Source organism: Schistocerca nitens, chromosome 8 (genome assembly GCF_023898315.1).
Source record: "Schistocerca nitens isolate TAMUIC-IGC-003100 chromosome 8, iqSchNite1.1, whole genome shotgun sequence".
Taxonomy (NCBI): domain Eukaryota; kingdom Metazoa; phylum Arthropoda; class Insecta; order Orthoptera; family Acrididae; genus Schistocerca; species Schistocerca nitens.
The window spans coordinates 552,599,773-552,609,002 of record NC_064621.1 but is presented as its reverse complement, the minus strand read 5'-3'; the positions used below and the strand labels follow the sequence as shown (position 1 = coordinate 552,609,002).

Sequence of the window (9,230 nt, the reverse complement as noted above, 5' to 3'; positions counted from 1 at the left end):
AAAAGTCTTGTTCCTCTTGCCAACGAACTTCACTAATTCCCACTATATCTAACTTTAACCTATCCATTTCCCTTTTTAAATTTTCTAACCTACCTGCCCGATTAAGGGATCTGACATTCCACGCTCCGATCCGTAGAATGCCAGTTTTCTTTCTCCTGATAACGACGTCCTCTTGAATAGTCCCCGCCCGGAGATCCGAATGGGGGACTATTTTACCTCCGGAATATTTTACCCAAGAGGACGCCATCATCATTTAATCATACAGTGAAGCTGCATGCCCTCGGGAAAAATTACGGCTGTAGTTTCGCCTTGCTTTCAGCCGTTCGCAGTACCAGCACAGCAAGGCCGTTTTGGTTAATGTTACAAGGCCAGATCAGTCAATTATCCAGACTGTTGCCCCTGCAACTACTGAAAAGGCTGCTGCCCCTCTTCAGAAACCACAAGTTTGTCTGGCCTCTCAACAGATACCCCTCCGTTGTGGTTGCACCTACGGTACGGCCATCTGTATCGCTGAGGCACGCAAGCCTCCCCACCAACGGGAAGGTCCATGGTTCATGGGGGAACCTCTGTGAGTATTTAAAATGGGACGATCACATAAAACAAATCGTAGGAAAGTCAGATAGACAGATTGACTAAAGGAATCCTCAAGTAGTCCACCGACGAAGAAGGTTGCTTAGAAAAGCCTCGTTCGAATGATACTGTAGTCAGAGTAGGGTGCTCACCAGATAGGAGTGATGGATGAAACAGAGTAGAATGCTAGAAGAACATCGCGTTTCATTACAGGTTCGTTTCCAGCACGCGCGGAGATATCCATCCAACTCCAGAAGCAGACGCTACTAGAAAGGAACTATGTATGGTTTATAATTGAAATTACGAGAGCGTATTTCCCAGAAGAGTCAAGCAATATCTTGGTTCCTTCTACGTTTATGTCGCGAAAAGTCCACGAACGTCAAATTAGAGAGACGTATAGGGGCTCACATGGAGGCTTACCAAGAACGATACGTGCCGAGCGCCAATCACGACTAGAACAGAAAAGCGCGGGGTGACCATAGTACAGAAAGTACCCTCCGCCACACACCACAAGGTGGGGATGTGTGCAGAGATGAAGCTGACAGTACTCACTGAAATATCTGCTTCCTGGGATTTTAGTCATAGAGTAAGACTTGTTATTCCGTCAAACGTTCTATTCATTGCTGCAGGTGACGCAGTCAGAACTGTGCAGGCAGTTGGTTAGTTTTCTGACGTTCACTGGTTCCAAAGATGAAAACCTGACACGTTTCTCTGATACATACAGCCGAAATAACAGAACTGTTAGCTCGTAACCAGGCAGTGCTCGTCATCCGATCCTTTCCGTGTATGAAATCTTGGCAGAACGCGGAGAGGCGCACTGACGGACTGTAGCACAGGCATTTAACAAGAAAGTAACTTCAGAAAGGGGGAATACAACATGTGGTAGCCCACAAGGGTTGGTATCGGGTCCTCTCCTGCTCTCAATCTACATAAAATACCTTCCAATCGATATGCACTCCTACACTTACACCTACATCACTACTCTGCAATTCACACTTAAGTGCCTGGCAGAGGGTTCTTCGAACCACTTTCAGACTATTTTTCTACCGTTCCACTCTCTACAGCGCGTGTTAAAGTTGAACACTTAACTCTATCTGTACGAGCGCGGATCTCTCATTTTATTGCGATGGTAATTTCTCCCTATGTAGGACGGCGACAATAAAATATTTACGCATTTTGAAGCGAAAGTTGGTGTCTGAAATTTCGTGAAAAGATCTTGCCGCACGAAAAACGCCTTTGGTTTAATGATTGTCGCCCCAACTATTGTATCATACCCGTGACACTCTCTCCCCTTCTCCGGATAATAGAAAAAGTGTTGCCCTTCTTTGATTTTTTCGTTGTCTTCCGTCTATCCTATCAAGTAAGGTTCCCATGCCTCACAGCAATACTCTAGCAGGGGACGAACAAGTGTAATGTAGGCAGTTTCTTTAGTAGACCTGTTGGATCTTCTAAGTCAGGGCTTCCCAGCGTATGGTCCACGGACCCCTTAGGGGTCCGCCGGCTCTTTCTAGAGGGTCCGCGGCCACCTTTCACCAAATCGTGGAAAATAATGAGTAAAATTGTTGTATAAAACTGTGAAAATCAAATTCATCCCTTTTTTTTTCGTGTGAAAAACATGTGTACTTTTACTTCAGGTCGTATTACCAAAGCAAGGTTAAACATAAGTCACTGCTATCGACAAAGTTGGAGCATTCAAGAGGAAAATCAATTTTTGGGCAGAGAGTGTCGAGGAGGGGAGGTCGAGTGTTTTCCTCTTCTCAAGCAGTTTTTGAAAAACAAAACATTGGCGCTTGGGAAGAATTTGTTTCATCAAATCCTGGAGCATCTCCGAAGCTTGATGTCATTGTTGGAGCATTATTTCCCAACAGCTGAAGATGAGAAGCTGCAGAAATACGAATGGCTGGCCAACCCATTCACTGTATCCAAAAAGCCGAACATTCTATCATCAATTGAATATGAGTTATTGATAGAAATTGCCACAGACCCTATCTCGAAATCAAGTTTTAACATTGACGGTTACTCACACTTTTGGATCCGTTTAGATAACAAGAAATACTACCCCCTTGTTGAAAAGGCAAAACGTGTACCTCTCCCGTTTGCCACAACATACATGTGTGAATCTGGATTCTCGATCTATGCTGCCCACAAAACCAAGTACCGAAGCTGTCCAGATGCGGAACCAGACATCCGTCTCCAGTTGTCAAGAATTGAACCCAACTTTTCAAAATTGTGTCAGCAGAAGCACCCTCAACCATCACATTAGGATTCCATTATTATTCCTACAGACTCATCTATAGTAAAGAAGAAAGCATTTTTCTTCGTAGATGCTCAGAGAACGTACCTGAACTATAACTCTGTAGGAATTTTGTTTCTGTCTTCTATCATTTACAAAATAATTATTAACTGAATTATGTTGGTATTGATATTTTTGTTACGAAAATTAAAATGATCTCTAAAGCTAATTTCTTTTCTTTATAATATATTCCGTCCTCTCAGTTAAAAATATGGCCTGCCTATACTTCAATTACAATTACTTGCTATTACTCTGACACTATACTGTGGCAACTGGCTACGAGCATAAACAAATGAGGACTTTTCACGTGCCATCTCGTAAAAGGTAGACCTCCTCTGCCAGAATTGTTTCCTTTGAGAAAAAAAGTCTTACGTTCAGTGAAATGCTTTGTCTTCTTATATAGAAATAAGAGAGTCTGTTTGTTTGTTTTCCTAGTTTGTTTACAGTCGAGACTGACTGCCACGATATAGTGTCCTAGTAGTAGTTGAAGTTGTCAGCTGTGGCTAATCTGTTGCCACGCCGCCTGCCAGTTGCCAGCTACCAACTGACAGTACACTGTTGCAACGCCGCCTGCTAGCTGCCGGCTATGGACTGACAGCTGCCGTTCAGTAGATACGCAAAGACGTAAAAATAACTAGACTTCTCGAGCTGTTTAAATGGGCACGAAAAAAGATCGTGGAACTGGAAAACGGCTTTATAAAAGCAGATTTCTAGAGTCGATTTTGAAGTGTTACCTGACCTACCACAAGCGGAACTGGGACATCGGCTTACGAAATCCGGTTTTGGAAACGCATGTAAACTGGGTGAATGTATTCCCACACATTGCACAACAGATGTCACAATAGTTCTTTAAAGGCAATTCCTTGGCCTCTTTTCTTTCGTGATGTGTTTGTATCCCGAATCATGGGTCTGCCTCTCTTCTTCACAGCCGCGTGGAATGGCCGCGCAGTCTAAGGCGCCATGTCGTCATGGATTGCGCGGCCGCTCCCGCCGGAGGTTCGAGTCCTCCCTCGGGCATATGTGTGTGTGAGTGTTGTCCTTAACGGAAGTTAAACTTAGGTTAATAGTGTGCAAGACTAGGGCCTGATGACCTCAGCAGACTTTACATACATTTGAACATTTTTCTTCGGAATTCACGAAAAACCACACACACACACACACACGACTGTTAACAGTAGCCAAACAGAACACACGCACCAGCTTGTCAACAGCGAACAGTTTGGACGTGACGTTGATTGCTCTTGGAGGAAGGCAGCTCCAACGTGTGAAATGTCAATTACCAAGTAATTTTAATCAGGCTATAGGTGTTGAACAAAGGGAGTAAATCCACTAGTAAGTGTCTGGATACAGTGGGAATTCAAATTGGTCCGTTAATTTCAAGTTATTTTCATTCATCTCTAAACCAAAGACTATTGATACTTCGGGGGGGGGGGGGGGTGTCATTGGGAACATTAACTTGCATTAAGAAGCTTTCAGTTCCCATGGATTTAGCTCTGAAATTTAAAGTTACTGTGCTCTTGACTGACTAGGGGTCCGCCATGGATTTTCGACTGAATAAGGGGTCTTCCAGCTGAAAAAGTTGGGAAGCTTTGTTCTAAGTGTTTTGTCAAAATCGCAGTCTTTGGTGTGAGTTACCCACAACATTATCTATGAGATCGTTCCAGTGTAAGTTGTTCGTAATTGTAAGTCCTAGGCCTTTAGTTGAATTGACAGCCTTTAAATTTACGTGATTTATGGAGTAACCGAAGTGTAACGGATTTCTTATCGTACTTATGTAGATGATGTCACACTTTTCCTTAATCATAGATGATTTCCGCTTTTCGTATGACACAGATATCTTGTCTAAATTGTTTTGCAATTCGTTTTGGTCTGCTTATGACTTTACTGGAGGGTAAAGGACAGCATCGTCCCCAAACACCCTAAGAGGACTGTTCAGATTGTCTCCTAAATCGTTTACCTGGATGAGGAACAGTAGATGGCCTGTGCCACTTCCTTAGGGACTGCTTCAAGGAATTTTTAATTTTGCAGCAAATAATTACAGTTACTCCACGTACAGTTAGGTAGCAGTTTAAAGTTTTGTGCGAACATGGCTAAAATGAGTAGCCTTCTCTATAGATCGACTATCAGCCATTAGGATCACGGTCAGATATCTTAAAATTACGGTACGGGCGCTTACAATGGTTTAACAATTGTTATGCTTGCCGATTGCACTGGCATGTTTGTTGGGGGTCTAGGATCAACCTTACCGGACACAGCACGGATTAAAGCTGGACATTCCTACAGTTGGCTCACCAAGAAACAGCCGAAATCTTCATCTCGCCGAAACCAATGTCGCGCGGTCTCAAAGAGACCGAGATTACCTGGTGGTACCAGGCACGGACATTGATGGTCATAGGCTGGCTGAAACACTTCGTGTAGGATTCGTTCGGATCCCGATGGTTAATAAGTAGGAGCCAAAACGTAGGCAACCTAGTCGAGAGTCTCAGTTCAGCATATATTTCCTTGGAAGTGTCTCTCATTGGGTCGATTTTAAGACTGCAGTGTTCGCATATTTTAATTCCCGTCTTTAATTCCTGTCTTTTGGGACAGCTCTTCTGGAGTTTGAAGTGGAGTGTTCACGTAAAGCGAGCAGTAAGAATATTGTGTAGAGCGGATAACTGCACATCTTACTGGCGTTTTTCAAGGATCTTGGAATTCTTGCACTCGCTTCTCAGTACGTTTACTACCTGGTGGTTTTTCTACTGACGCTGAGAGCCGCTTTCATCTACTCAATCACAATGCATGGCACGAGAGTAATTCTCATTACCTCCTAGTCTAAGGCTACAAGTGTGGTGTCGTTACTCTGGTGCAACTGTATTCAACACGCTCCCATCTAACATCAAGCAACAAACTAACAATCCATATCAACTTAAAAGAAACTGTAAACATACGGCATTAACGGCATTAGCCACTCTTCCTGTAAATTTTCTAAAAATGAATACACACGGATGATAAGTTTTGTCAACCACATAGCAAACAGCGGTGTTCATTGTAACGTTTTATGGTAAGTAGTAATGTCTCAGTATTTACAAATGTAGCTGACCCATTACTTTTAAGGTATACATGTAATCGAATAAACAATAGGCTACCAGCAGGAGGTAAGTAGTAGCTGTTTTATGTAACTGAGTAACGAGCAACTACTTTTTCCTAAAGTAGCAGCCTCTTTCCAGTTTCCTTGCTTAAATATATCGTGCATAAGCATGAATAGTATTAACCAGTATAATACCAGCTAATTGTTAGCACAATTTCCTGGTTAGGTTTCTATGCTTGTCTTTTGATAAACTGTACGTTGACTCGTTCCACAGGCGTGAAAATTCTCCTTGTTTTTTAGAGATGCAGAATACGGTTACGAATGCAAAATTTTGTGAAAAGTGCTCTGGGTGTATTCGGCGAATGAGTTAGTCCCCTTTACTTTCTTCATTACTAAGCGCCATGATTTGTGTAATTTATGTCCGTCTCCGTTTCCGCGCAAATCGTTCAGATTTTTTTTTTACAAATTCTTTTTTCTCTGCAGCTTCTGTTGCGGTACGTTGATGATACCTTTCATACTTCCTGATGCAGGAAAGGAGATCTCTGAATTGCTAATTTTTCGGGATGATAGGGGCTTCAGTCCGGAACCGTGCGACTGCTACGGTCGCACGTTCGAATCCTGCCTCGGGCCTGGATGTGTGTGTGATGTAGTTAGGTTAGTTTGGTTTAAGTAGTTCTAAGTTCTAGGGGACTGATGACCTCAGATGTTAAGTCCCATAGTGCTCAGAGCCATTTGAACCATTTTTGATTCGGGATGATATTAATCTCAGTATGCAATTCACAGTGGCAAAAGAGGAGGAGTGTCGCATTTCGATTTTAGATGTACACGTACTTAGAAGAAGTGATGGTCATAAAGTTCGTGGAAACCATTCTTACGCAGATACCTGTCTAACAACAAAACTCCAATTTTTATCCAAAACAAAAGAGCGGATTCGTTTGGCAAGTAGAAATGAAATGCTGAAAACTACCTTTAGAAGAAATGGTTTTCCACGCGAAAGGATACATACTATATCCAACGAACCGGGAGTATTTGGCTAAAATACTGCAGGCAGTTCACTATAAAATGTAAATGTCGCGTGACTAGGGCCTCCCGTCGCGTAGACCGTTCGCCGCGTGCAAGTCTTTCGATTTGAGGCCACTTCGGCGACTTGCGCGTCGATGGGAATCAAATGATGATGATGAGGACAACATAACACCCAGTCCTTGAGCGGAGAAAATCTCCGACCCCGCCGGAAATCGAACCCGGCCCTTGGCATTGACATTCTGTCGCATTAACCACTTTTTTTTCTTTTTTTAAATCTCATTTTGTTCGGTTTCGTTCGTTGCATCTGCTCGGGGCGGACGTCGTAAGACATCCGTTTAAGTTCGTTGTTGATCGATTAACTCAGTTTTTTTTTTATTACAGAGAGCAGCTAACCCTCTGACCGAACACGCTGAGCTACCGCGCCGGCGCATCCACTCAGCTACCGTGGGCGGACGGCAGTTTACTATGAAGATACGGCATTGATGGGATGTTAAAACCAAGAAAGAGGGTGTACGAATGTCTGAGTTCCGCAAGAGACATTGTGTTCTTCGATAGTCATAGAAGGAGTATACAAAATCTCCAAACATGAAGTTACACTGAAACCACATGACGAAACACTGAAACCTGGTTTAATGAACACTAATAGTCTTTTAGATGACATAGACAAAGCGTGAGTAGCAGGGCATATGATAAGGCTCGGTAACAGTCAAAGACGATTCTCTATAACGAAAGTTTAGTCTACGTGTAATAAGACCAGGTGTAACGTAACGCATATGCTGGTTACCCGTCAGCCAAGTAAAGGTTAGGAGTCATGTGTTTTAAGGGTTGGTTCGGCTGGTGAGGCCAGGGTAATGGGAAGTAGCTGGGCTGTGACAGTAAGCCACACGGTTGCCGGCAAGCGAGTGCCAAGCGACAGGTAATAGTCGGCGGTTCTGCTCTGGCCACAGGGGCTGGACGACGGTGGATAGCCGTCACGACATGGTTTGAGTGCAATAGCACCATTCGCAATGAGGCAGAATACGGCTACTTTGTGATACTTTGAAACTCAGTAGTAATTCACAGTTTCCTCGTAGCACAAAATGACATCAACAAATTCACGGAAATGAGGTGCATGTATCGACAGGATAATATTATGAATGTAACAAAAAGTGCAGAGGTTAGATAGGTCAGCATCGTCATCATCATCTTCAACAGTTTCCAGCGCCAGGCTGCATCTGCCTGGAACTTAAGCCTCGCCATCTAGTTCAGTTTTCCCACTATCTTTCTGTGTTCGCTCTAGTCTAGGCCTCGCGTTTTTTTTTTTTCAACACCCACTTCTCCGCACTTTTCAGCCATCTGTCCAATGGCCTTCCTCTTGATCGTTTCCTTCGCATCTCCCTCTCCTATATCTTCTTGAGACTCCTCTTGTTTTCCATTCTCCTTAAGTGCCTGTACCATGTTAGCCTCGATGTTTCCCATCAAGTTACCTTCCATTAGGAATGCAGATGCGCTCAACGACTGTTACAAGATTTTCAAAATGGTGGAGCACAGCAAACAGTCGTCCTTTTCTTTCAGCTTTTATTAAAGCTAATCTAGATTTCGGGTAGTGCCTCAGTCCTGACGTAACAGGACATGTACTGAAACTACGAAATAGTGCACTGCTAGGCATTAGCCGAAATCTAGATTTGCTTTAATAAAAAAAGAAAAAAAAAAGAAATGAGCGTATGGCATTGTTGGCCGGGAGGCTCCATGCGGTGGATTTCGGCCGCCGTATTGCAAGTCATTTTTATAGTTGACGCCACTTCGGCCACCTGCGGGTCAATGTTGATGATAGACACACAACATCCAGTCCCCTGCCGGGAATCGAACCCGGGCCCCCTGCGTGTTAGGCGGAAACGCTACCGCTACGCTACGGAGGCGGATTTCATTTCATTTCAACCTGCCTACATCTCTTTTCTTCATTACTCATGTTCCGATGCATAGCTCAGTATTGGGATGTAGTAACTTCTATATATCATTTCTGTGCTTTTTTTGTGGGACATCTTCATTCAAAATCAGGCTCTTAACATTATGCCGGAATGCTTCTGCCTGTCTGCCACATTCAGTGATCTCTTTCTCATTTTTTTCCATTTTCCTCTATTACACTTCCCTAGTATTAACACTTTCCACCTTCTTCAGTTGTTCACCTCCAATCATTATTCCGCTATTGGGTCTATCTTTCTTCCTAGTTGTAACCAGGATCCCACATTTCTTTACACTAAATTTAATTCCATACTGTCTCATAATTTCTTCCAA

General features: G+C 43.3%; 1 non-coding gene across 1 annotated transcript; it reads right to left on the bottom strand.

Annotated features, from left to right (window-relative positions):
- Positions 1–8,782: 8,782 nt before the first annotated feature.
- On the bottom strand, positions 8,783–8,854 carry Trnav-aac (transfer RNA valine (anticodon AAC)). Its single transcript has one exon. It is a non-coding gene; the product is annotated as a tRNA-Val (tRNA).
- Positions 8,855–9,230: the final 376 nt, after the last annotated feature.